This window comes from Leucoraja erinacea, chromosome 6 (assembly GCF_028641065.1).
Source record: "Leucoraja erinacea ecotype New England chromosome 6, Leri_hhj_1, whole genome shotgun sequence".
Classification (NCBI taxonomy): Eukaryota; Metazoa; Chordata; class Chondrichthyes; order Rajiformes; family Rajidae; genus Leucoraja; species Leucoraja erinaceus.
This window is the reverse complement of record NC_073382.1, coordinates 34,218,255-34,234,149: the sequence shown is the minus strand read 5'-3', so window position 1 is coordinate 34,234,149 and position 15,895 is coordinate 34,218,255.

Here is a 15,895-nt window from a genome sequence, read left to right as displayed (position 1 = left end):
CCCCCCTGTCTCTCCTCCCCTCCCCCACCACTACCTCCTCCCCCTCTCCATCCCCCTCTCCATCTCCCCACTCTTCACCCCCACTCCCTCTCCTCCCCCTCCTCCTCCCACCCCCAACCCTCTCTCCCCCCAGCCCCCTTCCATTTCTACCCCACCCCTTCCCCCTCCCCCCTTACCCCTTCCCCTTCCCCTACCTCCTATCCCCTGTCCCTCTTTCCACCACTCCCCCTAACCCTCCCTCCCCACTCTTCCCACTCTCCCCCTCCCTTCCTCCTTCTCTCCACCACCTCTTCCCCTACCCCTCTGTCCCTCTTCCACCACTCCCCCTGTCCTCCCCTCTTCCAGCACTCCTGCTACCTCTCTCCCCCCCCCCTCCCACTCTTCCACTCTTCCCCCCCCCCCCCCTTCTCCCATCTCCCTCCCCACTTTCCCCCCATCTTCCTCCTCCTTCCCGTCCCTACTCCCCCTCCTCCCTCCTCCTACCTCCTACCCTCCCTCTCTCTCTCCCCCCCCCTTCCCCACCCCTCGCTCCCCCCCGCTCCCCCCCCCCCCCCCCCGCCCCCACCCCTCTCTCTCCCTCCTTCCCCCACCCCCATCCCTCTCCCCCACCCCCCATCCCTCTCCCCCCCCCCCCCCTCACTCTCTCCCCCCCCCACCCCCTCCCCATCCCCCCCCGCCCTCTACCCCTGTCCCTCTTCCACCACCCCCCCCCCCCCTCTCCCTCCCCCACCCCTATCTCCACCCCTCCCTTCACCCTCGCACTCCTCTCTCTCTCCCACCCCTTCCCTACCCCTCTGTCCCTCTTCTACCACTTCCTCTACCCCTCTCCCCCTTCCTCTCTCCCCACTTCCACCACCCCCCCTAACCTCTCCCCCTCCCTCCCCCTTCATCCACTTATCTCTCCCACCCCCCCACCCATCTCCCTCCCCAGCCCGCTCTCTCACCCCGTCCCTCCCTCTCCCTCCCCACTCTACCCCCCTCTCTCTGCACTCCCCCTCCCTCCTCCACCTCCCCATCTCTCCCCCCCCCCCTCTCCCACTTCTTCCACACCCTTACCCCCCCCCCATCCTCCTCCCACCCCTCCATCCTCCCTCTCCCCCTACCCCACCTCTGCCTCTTCAACCACTCCCCCTACCCCTCGACCCCTCGTCCGCGCTCTTACCCTCCCCTCTCCCCCACCTCTATTTCCCCTCTCTCCCCCTACGCCTCTCCCTCTCCCATCCCACTCTTTTCCGCCCACTACCACTCTTCCCCTCACTTCACACGCTCCCCCCTCTCTCCCCTTCCCTTTCTCACTCCTTCTTCCCCTCCCTCCTCCCTTTCTCCCCTTCACCCACCCCCTCTCTCCCCCCTCCCTCACCCCACTCTCATCCTCCCCTTCCCCCCTCTCCCCTCTCCATCTCCCTCTCTCCTCACCATCTCCCTCCTTCTTCCACCCCTCTCCCCCTCCTCTCCCCCCCCCCCCCCCATCTCCCCCCCTTCCCCTTCCCCCTCTCTTGCACCACTCCCCGCTACTCCTCTCCCACCCCTAACCCTTCTCCCCCCTTTCCTGCCCTCCCCACTCTCCTCCCACTCCCCACTCTCCTCCCCCTTCCCATCCCGCTCTCACTCCCCCTACCCCCCACTCTGGTCTCCCTCCCAAAACTCTCCCCATTTCCTCCTCCCCCTCCCCTCATCTCACCCCTCTCCCCACCCCGTCTCACCCTCCGCACACCTGGGTGTTTGGGGGAGTGGTTAGTGTGAGTGTGATGCTGCAGCTCCCCCCTCCCCCCCGCAAACGCGCTTAGGGGAAACAGACCCAACGGGTCTGCACTTGGTCTAGTATAATTCTAAATCTCTGATCTTGACCGCTTTTGGCCGACTGTGCTGCGATTTCCGAGAGAACGCCGCCACCTACGGCCGTCATTTTTGGCCACCTAGCTCAGAGCCCCCCTCCGCCGTATGAGTGTGGAGGATTTTTACCGTCGATGAAAAAATGAGAGTGATATTAATGTTTTCCCTATTCTCTCTGCTGCCCCCGCTGGCAGCAGTGGGGAGGGACTATGAAACCAGGAAGTGTCGTGCCTCACTCACTCTCTGCCAGACCCAGGAAGCGAGAGGGTCACGGCTCTCTGACCTGTGAATAACACTGAAAGTACGTCTACTCCACGGTGTGTCCCCTCTGTGCGGCTGTAACGTGGCTGCAGTCCTTTTTAACAAGTTTGTGTTCACAAAATGAATTTTTGTTGTCGGGTGTCTGCAGCCCAATTGTTTGCCTTGCCTTTTTTAACAAGTTTGTGTTCACAAAATGAATTTTGGTTGTCCGGTGTCTGCAGCCCAATTGTTTGCCTCGTCTTTTTTAACAAGTTTGTGTTCACAAAATGAATTTTTGAGTGTCTGCAGCCCAATTGTTTGCTTCGCCTTTTTTTTTAAACACATTTGTGTTCACAAAATGAATTTCGGTTGTCGGGTGTCTGCAGCCCGATTGTTTGTCTCGCATTTTTTTATAACAAGTTTGTGTTCACAAGCATCCATACGGCCCACAATGTCTATACTAGCCCTCTGGAAACCAGTACCTTCAGCCTGCAACACCTATACTAGCGCAACAAACAGCCCCCCCACCCCCCCACTGGTGAGCGGTAGTGGAATTGGTGGAGAGGTGGAATATTGCATTGGTGGCCAGCCCTCACGTGTGATGCTGGGACCCTACGGGTCCCACTTAGTCTAGTGCATAACTAAAACTCTGATCTTGTTATCTTCCTGTTTGGCGGTCTTTCTATTTACGCAAAAATTTACGCGAGAGTTCTACTATTATTTCGCCAGTTTACTCATCGTTCTCCTGTGCTGCAAGTGCACCAAGTTTTGTTCTGATTGGTTGAATGTTGTAAAAGTTAGCGAGGTTTAAAAATCTTAAAAACCGTGCATGCGCAGATCGATCTCTTCTCCTGCCAGTCAATATCACATGGACTAGTCTCTTCCCCTGTCACTCCCCCGGACGGTCCACCCCATCCGGCGCCATCGTGTCTTTACTGGAGCTGAGGATGTTCAACGGAGGTTTCCAATGGACTTTCGGAGGGACCCGAAGCAGCCCAGCCCACTACCAAGCAGCCCAGCCCAGCCCCAAGAAGCCGCTCCGTCCCAAGAAGCAGCCCAGCACCATGCAGCCCAGCAGCGGAGACCCGACCCAGCCCAGCCCAGCGTGGGAGGTCCTGCCCAGCCCAGTCGGAAACATAGCCCAGCCCAGCCCAGCCCAGGTCAGTCGGAGACCAGGCCTCCCATGTGTCTGGGACCCCACGGGTCCCACATAGTCTAGTATAGTCATAGAAATAAACTGACTAGATGGCACTGCCTGATAAAATTTAAAGTATTGCAAAGGTTATACTACTCAAAGACCAAATTGAACAAGATCTTCCCAACTGTCTCTCCTCTCTGTTATAAATATCACTTACAAGAAGCCACCCTAATTCATTCTTTTGTATCCTGTATAAAAATTCAAAACTTCTGGACAGGAATATTCAATATCATTTCTAAAACACTTAAAATTCATTCGGAGTCGGATTCAAAATTAATAAAATTAGGAATGTAAGAGGGCTGCCCTAATTTAACAATATCCCAAAGACACTTCCTTGATTATGGTTTAATCACTGCAAAAAAACTTATACTTAAATTCTGGAAAAATATAACAGTCCCCACAGTGAAGATGTGGATCACAGAAATGACCGAGACACTACATTTAGAAAAACTAAGGCTTGTCTTGACTGACAAACCAGATCAATTTTCCACAATATGGTCTCCTTTCATTGAATTTCTTCAACAACATAATGTTTGAACACTAATTCAAAACCGACGTTAGGGTCGGGTGGGCGTGCAAAGGGAATAGTAGTGGGATATATCTCCACTTCTTTTACTTCTTCGTTAGTTCAGGGGGGTTGTTTTTCTCTTTCGTGTCTTTTTCAAAATTATTTCTTTTCTTTTTCTTTTCTTTTTTCTTTCCCTCTTTTCCTTTTTCTTTTTTTTCCAACTTTGTTAATAGTTTATAAAATGTTAAAATTGAAGCTGTACGAAAATTGTATAATTGTTATGTCGATTACTTTCTCCTTGTACAATTGCTTCTAATAAAATTAAATAAAAAAAAGAAAAAAGTCGGACACGAAGATTTAGAAAAAAAAACCCGTCAGGATTGCAGTTGAAAGGAATATACATTTTGACATGGTAATCACAATGAGAAAAAAAACAGAGGTGCAGGCTTTGTTTTAGTGGTATGATTTTCTTTGTTATAATTTGACATAATAGAAACATAGAAATTAGGTGCAGGAGTAGGCCATTCGGCCCTTCGAGCCTGCACCGCCATTCAATATGATCATGGCTGATCATCCAACTCAGTATCCCGTACCTGCCTTCTCTCCATACCCTCTGATCACCTTAGCCACAAGGGCCACATCTAACTCCCTCTTAAATATAGCCAATGAACTGGCCTCGACTACCCTCTGCGGCAGAGATTCCCAGAGATTCACCACTCTCTGTGTGAAAAAAGTTCTTCTCATCTCGGTTTTAAAGGATTTCCCCCTTATCCTTAAGCAGTGACCCCTTGTCCTGGACTTACCCAACATCGGGAGCAATCTTCCTGCATCTAACCTGTCCAACCCCTTAAGAATTTTGTAAGTTTCTATAAGATTCCCTCTCAATCTCCTAAATTCTAGAGAGTATAAACCAAGTCTATCCAGTCTTTCTTCATAAGACAGTTCTGACATCCCAGGAATCAGTCTGGTGAACCTTCTCTGCACTCCCTCTATGGCAATAATGTCCTTCCGCAGATTTGGAGACCAAAACTGTACGCAATACTCCAGGTGTGGTCTCACCAAGACCCAGTACAACTGCAGTAGAACCTCCCTGCTCCTATACTCAAATCCTTTTGCTATGAAAGCTAACATACCATTTCGCTTTCTTCACTGCCTGCTGCACCTGCATGCTTACTTTCAATGACTGGTGTACCATGACACCCAGGTCTCGCTGCATCTCCCCTTTTCCTAGTCGGCCACCATTTAGATAATAGTCTGCTTTCCTGTTTTTGCCACCAAATGGATAACCTCACATTTATCCACATTATACTGCATCTGCCAAACATTTGCCCACTCACCCAGCCTATCCAAGTCACCTTGCAGTCTCCTAGCATCCTCCTCACAGCTAACACTGCCCCCCAGCTTAGTGTCATCTGCAAACTTGGAGATATTGCCTTCAATTCCCTCATCCAGATCATTAATATATATTGTAAATAGCTGGGGTCCCATAGCTTGCGGTACCCCACTAGTCACTACCTGCCATTGTGAAAAGGACCCATTTACTCCTACTCTTTGCTTCCTGTTTGCCAGGCAGTTCTCTATCCACATCAATACTGAACCCCCAATGCCGTGTACTTTAAGTTTGTATACTAATCTCTTATGTGGGACCTTGTTGAAAGCCTTCTGGAAGTCCAGATACACCACATCCACTGGTTCTCCCCTATCCACGCTACTAGTTACATCCTCGAAAAATTCTATAAGATTCGTCAGACATGATTTACCTTTCGGAAATCCATGCTGACTTTGTCCAATGATGTCACCACTTTCCAAATGTGCTGCTATCCCATCTTTAATAACTGACTCTAGCAGTTTCCCCACTACCGATGTTAGACTAACTGGTCTGTAATTCCCCGTTTTCTCTCTCCCTCCCTTCTTAAAAAGTGGGGTTACGTTTGCTACCCGCCAATCCTCAGGAACTATTTCAAAATCTAGAGTTTTGAAAGATTATTACTAATGCATCCACTATTTATGGAGCTACTTCCTTAAGTACTCTGGGTTGCAGCCTATCTGGCCCTGGGGATTTATCGGCCTTTAATCCATTCAATTTACCCAACACCACTTCCCGGCTAACCTGGATTTCACTCAATTCCTCCAACTCCTTTGACCCGCGGTCCCCTGCTATTTCCGGCAAATTATTTATGTCTTCCTTAGTGAAGACGGAACCAAAGTAGTTATTCAATAGGTCCGCCATATCCTTGTTCCCCATGATCAACTCACCTGTTTCTGACTGCAAGGGACCTACATTTGTTTTAACTAATCTCTTTCTTTTCACATATCTATAAAAACTTTTGCAGTCAGTTTTTATGTTCCCAGTTTTCTTTCATAATCTATTTTTCCTTTCCTAATTAAGCCCTTTGTCCTCCTCTGCTGGTCTCTGAATTTCTCCCAGTCCTCCGGTATGCTGCTTTTTCTGGCTAATTTGTACACATCATCCTTCGCTTTCATACTATCCCTGATTTCCCTTGTTATCCACGGATGTACTACCTTCCCCGATTTATTCTTTTGCCAAACTGGGATGAACAATTTTTGTAGTTCATCCATGCAGTCTTTAAATGTCGTCCATTGCATATCCATCGTCAACCCTTTTCGAATTAATTGCTAGTCAATCTTGGCCAATTCACGTCTCATACCCTCAAAGTTACCTTTCTTTAAGTTCAGAACCATTGTGTCTGAATTAACAATGTCACTCTACATCCTAATGAAGAACTCAACCATATTATGGTCACTCTTGCCCAAGGGGGCACGTACAACAAGATTGCTAACTAACCCTTCCTCATTACTCAATACCCAGTCTAAAATAGCCTGCTCTCTCGTTGGTTCCTCTAAATGTTGATTTAGGTAACTATCCCGCATACATTCCAAGAAATCCTCTTCCTCAGCACCCCTGCCAATTTGATTCACCCAATCTATATGTAGATTGTAGTCACCTATTATAACTGTTTTGCCTTTGTCGCACGCATTTCTAATTTCCTGTTTTATACCATCTCCAACTTCACTACTACTGTTAGGTGGCCTGTACACAACACCCACCAGCATTTTCTGCCCCTTAGTGTTTCGCAGCTCTACCCATACCGATTCCACATCCTCCAATCTAATGTCCTTCCTTTCCATTGCATTAATCTTCTCTCTAATCAGTAACGCTACCCCACCTCCTTTTCCTTTCTCTCTATCCCTCCTGAATATTGAATATCCCTGGATGTTCAGCTCCCAGCCTTGGTCACCCTGGAGCCATGTCTCCGTGATCCCAACTATATCATAGTCATTAATAGGTATCTGCACATTCAACTCATCCACCTTATTACGAATGCTCCTTGCATTGAGACACAAAGCCTTCAGGCTTGTTTTTACAACACTCTTACCCCTTATACAATTATGTTGAAAAGTGGCCCTTTTTGATTTTTGCCCTGGTTTTGTCTGCCTGCCACTTTTACTTTTCACCTTGTTACCTATTGCTTCTACCCTCATTTTACACCCCTCGGTCTCTACGCTCACACATTTAAGAAACCCTTTCCCTTTAACTCCATCCTCCACTATCCCATTCGACACCCCACCCCCCTTATTCAGTTTAAAGCCACCCGTGTAGCAGTGGCAAACCTGCCTGCCAGAATGCTGGTCCCACACCTGTTAAGATGCAATCCGTCCCTTTTGTACAGTTCCCCCTTACCCCAAAACAGATCCCAGTGATCTAAGAATCTAAATCCCTGCCCCGTGCACCAGTTCCTCAGCCACACGTTCAGGTCCCGTATCTCCCTGTTCCTGCTCTCGCCAGCACGGGGAACTGGAAGCAAACCAGAGATAACAACCCTGGAGGTCCTGCTTTTCAACATTTTTCCGAGCTCTCTAAAGCCACGCTGCAGAATATTCATCGCCTTCTTTCCGACATCGTTTGTGCCGACATGCACTAGCACTTCCGGATGTTCACCTTCGCCCTTGAGGATTTTCTGCACTCTGTCCGTGACATCCTGGATCCTGGCACCGGGAAGGCAGCACACTATCCTCGCATCCCGTCTGTTTCCGCAGAAACCTCTGTCCGTACCTCTCACAATCGAGTCTCCCACTATAATGTATTTGGTAGCTGGTTGAACACAATGATATAAAAACAAATGTTCTGCTTTTCTCTCTTTCTGAGCTACTTTGAAGATCAGCTAATGCTCAATGATTTGTATCATCCAAGCACATAGATATAAGTAACATGCATTTCTGCAAAACTAACTAGGTTATGTGTGGTCATGTGAGTCTCGCCAGATTTTAGGAATTTTGTCGCACACACAATCCAAATGCTTTACAATGTGGAAATAAATTGAAAGAGAAATTTACAGATTATAAACATTTGGAATGAATGGGTGGATACGGTGTAAACAGTAAAAAAAAACGGTGCCATAGATGTGCTCATAATGGAGCTTGTTAATGTCGCAGGAAAATTGGGATAAAATAAGAAAGAAACAAATTATTTTTTATGTCGAGTAAATTTCAATTCATTGGAATTTACCATGGACATCAAGACCAAACTAAATAAGTCTTTCCTCATTTCTCACTAATTATTTTTAAGAGGCTTCATTCGCTTGTCATTGTAGGAGCTTGCAGTCCCCACATACGCCACATGATGGAGGCAGAGTCTTTATTTTGTTTTACATTATCAAGATTTGCATTTTCATAATGTATTTATTTGGGCTATTTTGAATACCTTCATGTGGTTATCAGATTTATTTATCATTATTCAATCAATGGAATCTAGTTTAACGAAAGGAACTCCAAGGTTCAATAGTTGAAACTAAATATTATAAACACAAACATTGACATTGTTGCACTCACAATACACTATAATGTCAATGTACACATAACATCCCTCTGCTACTATTTTAACGCAGCATCAAAACAAACTGGGAAATCGCTGGTGGAGCTCACTTAGTAAATTGGGACATCCACACTTTTTCAAGAGTTTTCCTGTTCCCAGCACTTACACTGAGAAATGATGGTAGTTGCTTTGAAAACTATCGGCAGAACCCAATAGTAGCTGGGCTGATATATGGTCAGTAAATGCATCAGGGAATCAAAAGATAATGAGGATTTTATGTGGAGGAGATTATAACACATTTATGAACAATAAAAAGTAGAACTATCTTTATAAGGTTTGTAGGAAGGAACAGCAGAAGCTGGAATAACTGAGCGGGACAGACAGCATCTCTCAAGAGAAGGAATGGGTGACATCTCGGGTTGAGACCCTTCTTCAGACTGAAAGTCATGGGAAAGGATGCTGTAGAGAGATATAGAACTAATGATTGAAAGATATGCAAAAAATTAACAATGATAAAGGTAACAGGCCATTGTTAGCTACCATTGTCACCTAGCAAACAGCTGGTTCTGGGAACATCACCACCTACAGATGTATTTCTAAGTCATGCATCACATTCTCATGGAAATATATTCCCATTTCTCCATCATATACTGTATGAATCAAAATTCTGCATAACATGCAGAAATAGTGAGCCAAATGGCCTAATTCTGCTCCTATCCCTTATGACCTTATGACCTGACCGAACTTTGACAGACCTTCACAACAACGGGGAAGTTCATTAAGCTAAATTATCAGACCCTTCATGAAGACAAATATGAATGGTATTAGCGAGCATCATGAGCTTGCTCTGGTCGACACTCATGTGTGCAATAAACAATCAACTTTGGATATGTTCTTAAATTGTTTCATTGTTTTGTCAGTCATGTAATGGTATCGATATTGGTAATTTGCAACAGGTGTATTATTTGCTGGGTGAACTCATCTCCTGGCATTTGGCTCCAATTAGAACTGAATGTTGGAAGCTGGGTCAATTATTGATCTGTGCACTCACATCCATTTAACATCAGTGATCAATGGCAAATTTGTCCCATTGTGTTCTATTTCCACCACCTTTTGTGAATGATAGATTGCTGCACTAGAAATAAATAATCAACATTGATATTTTTAATTAAATTACATAATATTGTTTTGGAAAGCAAAATGCTAGACAACATCATTCACTTACAAGCAGAGCACAACAGAAAATTTCTATCACACTGCTTTGAGGATTGCCTCTGTATTGAAAGGAACCGTGTAAAACTTGGGCCAAATCTTCATCATCCGCCCAACCAACTGTGTTACCTTAGGTTTCTTGCAGGGCTTTGCAAATGTCCACACACTGGCTATATGAAAAATAGTTTATTTTTACATGTTCATAAGTGTGTGTATGTTAGCATATGTGCACGTGATCCTTACTCTTTTAATTATTTTTAAATAATTATTTTTCACGTTATTTTCTATTATTTTTAACATTCACTGGCATGTAATAATGACAGCTTTGAAAGCCAGTGCACATGAGGACATAAACCCACTGGTTGTCAAATCTGTTCTCCCGATGCATGTGGTAGTTTAAACTGAGGCAGCCGCTTCACTTTATCTGCCAAGCCCATGTGTTAGGAAACAGCTCCCAGCAGAAAACACACTTGACCATGCCGGAAGAACAATGTATGTCCCCAAGGCTGTTGCCGGTAACTTTGATTAAGTGAAAAATCTCTTATGAGATTTGATGGGGAAAAAAACCCTTACAGATTTGGTATTGCTTATAATCCAACAGATTAGCCTCAAGGAAACAACTCACTGAAGCTACTCAAACACTTGCACAAGAATAAATTATTTTCTATCAGACAGTTCCTTTCATATGTACACAAGGGCTAATTCAATGATTGTGCACAGTTGGGGGAAAATGTTAACCATGGGGAAAAAAAGTGCAATTTGTGAAGATAAATGAGCAGCCTGTTTTACACATCAACCAAATGTTGTTTCTATTGGTGACCTCAGTTAAAATTAACCTTGTCTAAATAATTTCCAGTGATTTTTTAAGCTATTATCCAAAGTGGTACATGTCTAAATCTGGTTCTTTTTTGTTTGTGATTCTTTTGTTTTGTAAAATGAAGCCTTCTTTTGGACAGCTGTATCTGTTTTGCATGTGGTGCATCACACGCAACTGGAGAGTGCAGTTTATTTTCCAAAACAATAAAAATATTCTACAAGCAAACATGATTTATATTCTTATTGTCTAACATTTGATGTTTGTATAAAAAAAGCAAATCAGATTCTTACCTCGTCAGAACTGCACATAGCAATCTGTGCATGTCTGAAGAGATTTTCCTTTGTCACCTTCACGAGATTAACTGTCATCATGATGCACCTTTCTTACAAACAGCATCCTGACAAGTCCAGCACAAAGAGAACGCTGCTCATGGGTAGCAAAGAGCCTCCAAGCAAATGTATCCTGCCAAGCTATTACTAGAAACATTTACATAATCAGTCAGTGGTCAAGGCATGGTCCAAGGCTCCTGTCGTTCACTTCAGGCAAATAACAGGGGGCTCACTGCAAATATATCATATCTCTAACATGGAAAGTTGGCTGCATGTCAACTGTCAGAGTTTCACTTTGCAGGAAACAAAATGCCACCATTATTTGAAGGAGCAGCAGAATGGACTGATGCCTGTTGAGAAGAGGGGAGGAAGGGTGGACAGAATCCCTTAACACTCTTACTTTGCTAAACTGACAGATATGTGCAACAAATATTACATCGCTGCTTTGTGGAAATGTTGGTAGCTAAAGATCAAGTTTAAGTTCAAGTTTACATTTATTGTCACTGTACCATACAAATAAAAAGAACACAACACACGATAGAATTTAACATGAACATCCCCACACAGCGGAATCAACGTTTCCCACTGTGAGGGAAGGCAATAAAAGTTCAGTCTCCTGCCTCTATGTTCATTCGTGGTCGGGGCTCGATGTTTCAGGCTCTCTCACAGGATGATGGAACTCTGGCGTCGGAAGAACACTCTCAATGACTTGGAGTTTCAAAATCGGCTACTTCCTACCTGAGACCGTGGCTTCTGAAGTCCACAGGCCGAGCTGGGCAGAGCTCCACACGGCAATCCTCGGCGAAGGATCCCAGGGCTCCGCATTGTTAAAGTCAGCGCCCCTACCATGGCTGGAAACTCTGCAGACCACAGCTCCACGATGTTAGAATCTGCAGTCCCAGCACTCTTGAGCTCCAACACGGCGACCCCTGTAAGGCATCGCCCCGCTCCACGATGGTACTTCAGTGCTGTGCAGCTGCTGAAGCTGAAGCTCTGGCCGGTCCCCGGCAGGAAAGGTCACGCCAATCCAGATGGTAGTGCACAAGGAGGGGGCGAAGATGTGGCTTGGAGGAAAGACACATTCCTCGACCAGGTAGTGACTAAGAAAACAGTTTCCCCCTTCATCCATCCCCCACATAAAAAGAATAAAAGACCTCCAAAACAAAAATTTTTGACGGACTTAATATTTAAAAAAAGGATGAACAGCTACAGGCGGGGCAGCCATAAGGGCCAGTCCCATTAACGCGACTTTTCAGCGACTGTCATCGACCTTCAAGCTCGAGGGCACTCGCCTGAAAAACCTAGAGCTGGATCGACCGTCAGCGATGAAACCGTGTGCCGGATCGACCATTTGCACAGACATACACATACACAAACACATTGTAAAGGCGAGGGCAAGGGAAACGGAGGAGCGCTGTCTGAAATTCACACCTGCGATGAACAGGAAGGTAAAAGACGGCTGGCAACAGTTGCGGTAAGTCCTTTAGAGAGCGTGGGGGGGGGGGGGGGTGGAGAGAAGGGGAGAGAAGGGGAGAGAAGGGAAGGGAAGGGGGTGGGGAGATGGAGTGGAGACATTTATAAGAAGACAGACAACTTTTAATAAAGTTTAGCGGGCATTTAACATTACCTGTCGGATTACTTACCTTTTTTTCTCAACGAGCTTTACCTTCAACTACCTTCGATTACCTTTGATTGCCTTTTATTACCTACGATAACATTATTACCTACTACGACCTACCTCGACTAAACCTACGAGTAAAAAAATATTGATTTTTTTCCATGGTGACCTTTTGTTACCTGCGGGCATTTTTCAGCTTGCTGAAAAAACGCCGCAACCTAACAGAGGCCTCGAGAACGCGGGGACTACTCTCGAGCATGAAGGAGTTGCTGCAATGACCTCCGAGGACCTCGTGTCGACCATGCTGCAAGTATGAGTCGAGGGCAAACTCGTCTAAACTCGCGAATTATGTCACCGCAGTGGGACAGGCCCTATACTCAATGGCGCCACCCATCGGATTCTACTGCCCTCTCAATATTTTATCAAATCACTGTAATAACAACATATAGATTAATTGCTAGGTTATGGTGTCTGGTGATCCAATATCAAGATCAGTGAAAATACTGCAGTCCTCCCCTCACACAGCCTTTGCACGCTGCAGTTTCAGTCAAATAAATTCACAAAAGTTGGAACTGGGATTGATTGGGTTAAGCTGAAAACCTAAGCAATGTTCCTTTGTCCTGACTCCTTGCCAGTGACCCACTGGATTGTGAGCAAGCATAGATGTCGATGAGAACAGATCACTTGGCTGTGATTCCCCCTGAAGCTGCACAGACTCACACACTGAATAGCCATTTGGCATGAAGTACCAAAGTGCGGTCTGTATTTCGAAAACACCATTCAAGAGATAAATCAAAGATGTTAGTGTAGGAGCAACTGTGTTCATTAATGAGCAGCTCCTCTCTTATTCACAGCCAACTTTGGAGACAGGTAGGGAAGCATCCAAGTGGGTAAATTTGATATTGACCAGGGACACCGCCGTACCCAGTCAAGGTCACTCAGTGGAGCTGGATATTAAGTAGTTTACTGAATAATCTACAACAGTAAAGGTGAGCCCCGAAAGAATCCCTGCAGTGACAATAAAACATTAATAGAGTAATTATGTATTCTTGAGGTTAATTTGTTTATCCTTTCAATATTTCATATTATGTGGGTAGTGTTCTTTAATGTTGAAAGTGCTCTCTGTAGATTACTTAATGCTTTAAAAGATCATACGAGCTTCCATTTCTTCCTGGTCTGTTCTTAACAGCTGTCAAGAACACCCCATGAGTATTATAATGATCTTCACTTCAGAAACAGATTAAGTACGAAATCTATGAAAGTGACAAGTTTGTTCATATCTTTTGTAAACATACTAAACCGGTGGCACATCAGGGACATTTGAAAAATATAGTTAACAAGGTTTCTCTGCTTCTGGCGATGTTACCTCTCTACACATGTGACTTTAGCAGCTGAGAATAACTAAGCACTGAATCAGTTATCTGCAGCAATACAAAACATAAACACAGTAGTGCAACATTTCTACTGTTTTACTTTTTAGTTTTAGAGATACAGCGCGGAAACAAACCCATTGGTCCATAGAGTCTGCACCAACCAGTGATCTCAGTACATTAACTACACATACTAGGGACAATTTTACATTTATTCCAAGCTAATTAACATCTTTGGAATGTCGCAGGAAACCGAAGATCTTGGAGAAAACCCACACATGTCACAGGGAGAACATACAAACTACGTACAGATAGCACCCATAGTCAGGATCGAACCCGGGTCTCTGTAAGACAGTAGCTACGGCACAGTGCCGGCCATCACCACTACTTCATGGGCGGAATTCCGGGGGGGGGATGGACGGGGGGGCGGGGGGGGCGGGGGGGCTGTCCCCCCCATGTTTTGAGAGGTGGGGAACAATGTTTTGTGAAACATGTTGCAGCAAATCTGCCTTGGAATTTTACATTTTTATAAAGCTCTCGGGATTCAAGAGTACTGCAGAACAATTGGCGTCGTTTATCACTTGATTCCTCTAAGACAAAAATGATTTGTTAACTGCCACTGTTAGCACTTATTAACTGTACCTGTAGATTGAATTGAATTGAATTGAATTTCCTGTATTGTCATTCAAACAAGTTTGAACAAAATTTCGTACAATGCAGTCATTGTAGTGGCCATTTGGCTTAATTTTGTGTGTCATAAATTATGACATTTGACTTTAAATTTTACTTCGGAGTCACGTAAGTGACCACATGAAGAACCCCGCTGGGACGCATGCGTGCAATATCGCTACACGCATTGCAACGAGTCACAGCAAGGGGGAACGACATTCCCCTTAGCGGCAAAATTTGAAAGCCGGGAACAGCAGGTAAGAAGACTCTGCGTTCCAGAATTTGAAAGTCGGGAACAGCAGGTAAGAGACTCTGCATTCCTTCCACTTACCTTTTAGGTGGAGACTTGGACCGGATCCACGAAGGCTGCGGGAACGCTGGCGGGGGAGAACCGCAGAATTGCGGGCAGCCGGCAGCAGCAGCAAATGGCACGCTGATCTCCCGTAATGGGAACAGCTGAGCCCGACGTCGCTACCGACTTCGCTCCCGCGCCGGCCCGGCCGGTCGGGAGAGGAGCAGCCGCGAGCGACCAGTGCCCGTGTGTATGGGGGTCGGTTTGCGCAGCGGCAGGAGAAATTAAGCAGCCGCGAGCGACCAGTGCCCGTGAGCACCGGGGTCGGTTGGAGCGGCTGCAGCATGCAGGATAAAGAACAGCCGGGAGCGGCCAGTGCCCGAGAGCATTGGAGCCGGTTGGACCGGCTGCAGGAGAAATTAAGCTACCACGAGCGACCAGTGCCCGTGAGCACCGGGGTCAGTTGGAGTGGCTGCAGCATGACGAGCAGCCGTTAGCAGCCAGTGCCCATGAGCACCGGGGTCAGTTGTAGCGGCTGCAGCATGCAGGATAAAGAACAGCCGGGAGCGGCCAGTGCTCGAGAGCATTGGAGCCGGTCGGACTGGCTGCAGGAGCAGTACCCCTTGTGGGGCTGCAGAGTGGAAATACTCCAAAATGGGAAAGCCACAGTGGGCAACAAATAAGCCCACAGCAGTACTCCTTGTGGAGCGGCACAGAGTTTCTCACTCTTCAGAGGGGAACACCGAGAGTCAATCCTGGGCTGACAACAGGAGCAGCTTCAGGAGCAGCCGTGACGGCCAGTGCCCATGAGCATTGGAGCCGGATGGAGTGGCTGCAGGAACTGGAGCAGTAGCACCCTCAGGAGTAACGGCTTCAGGAGCAGCCGCGATGGCCAGTGATCATGTCATTTAAAAATAAATTGGATATGCATATGGATGAGAAGGGAATGGAGGGTTATGGTATGAGTGCAGGCAG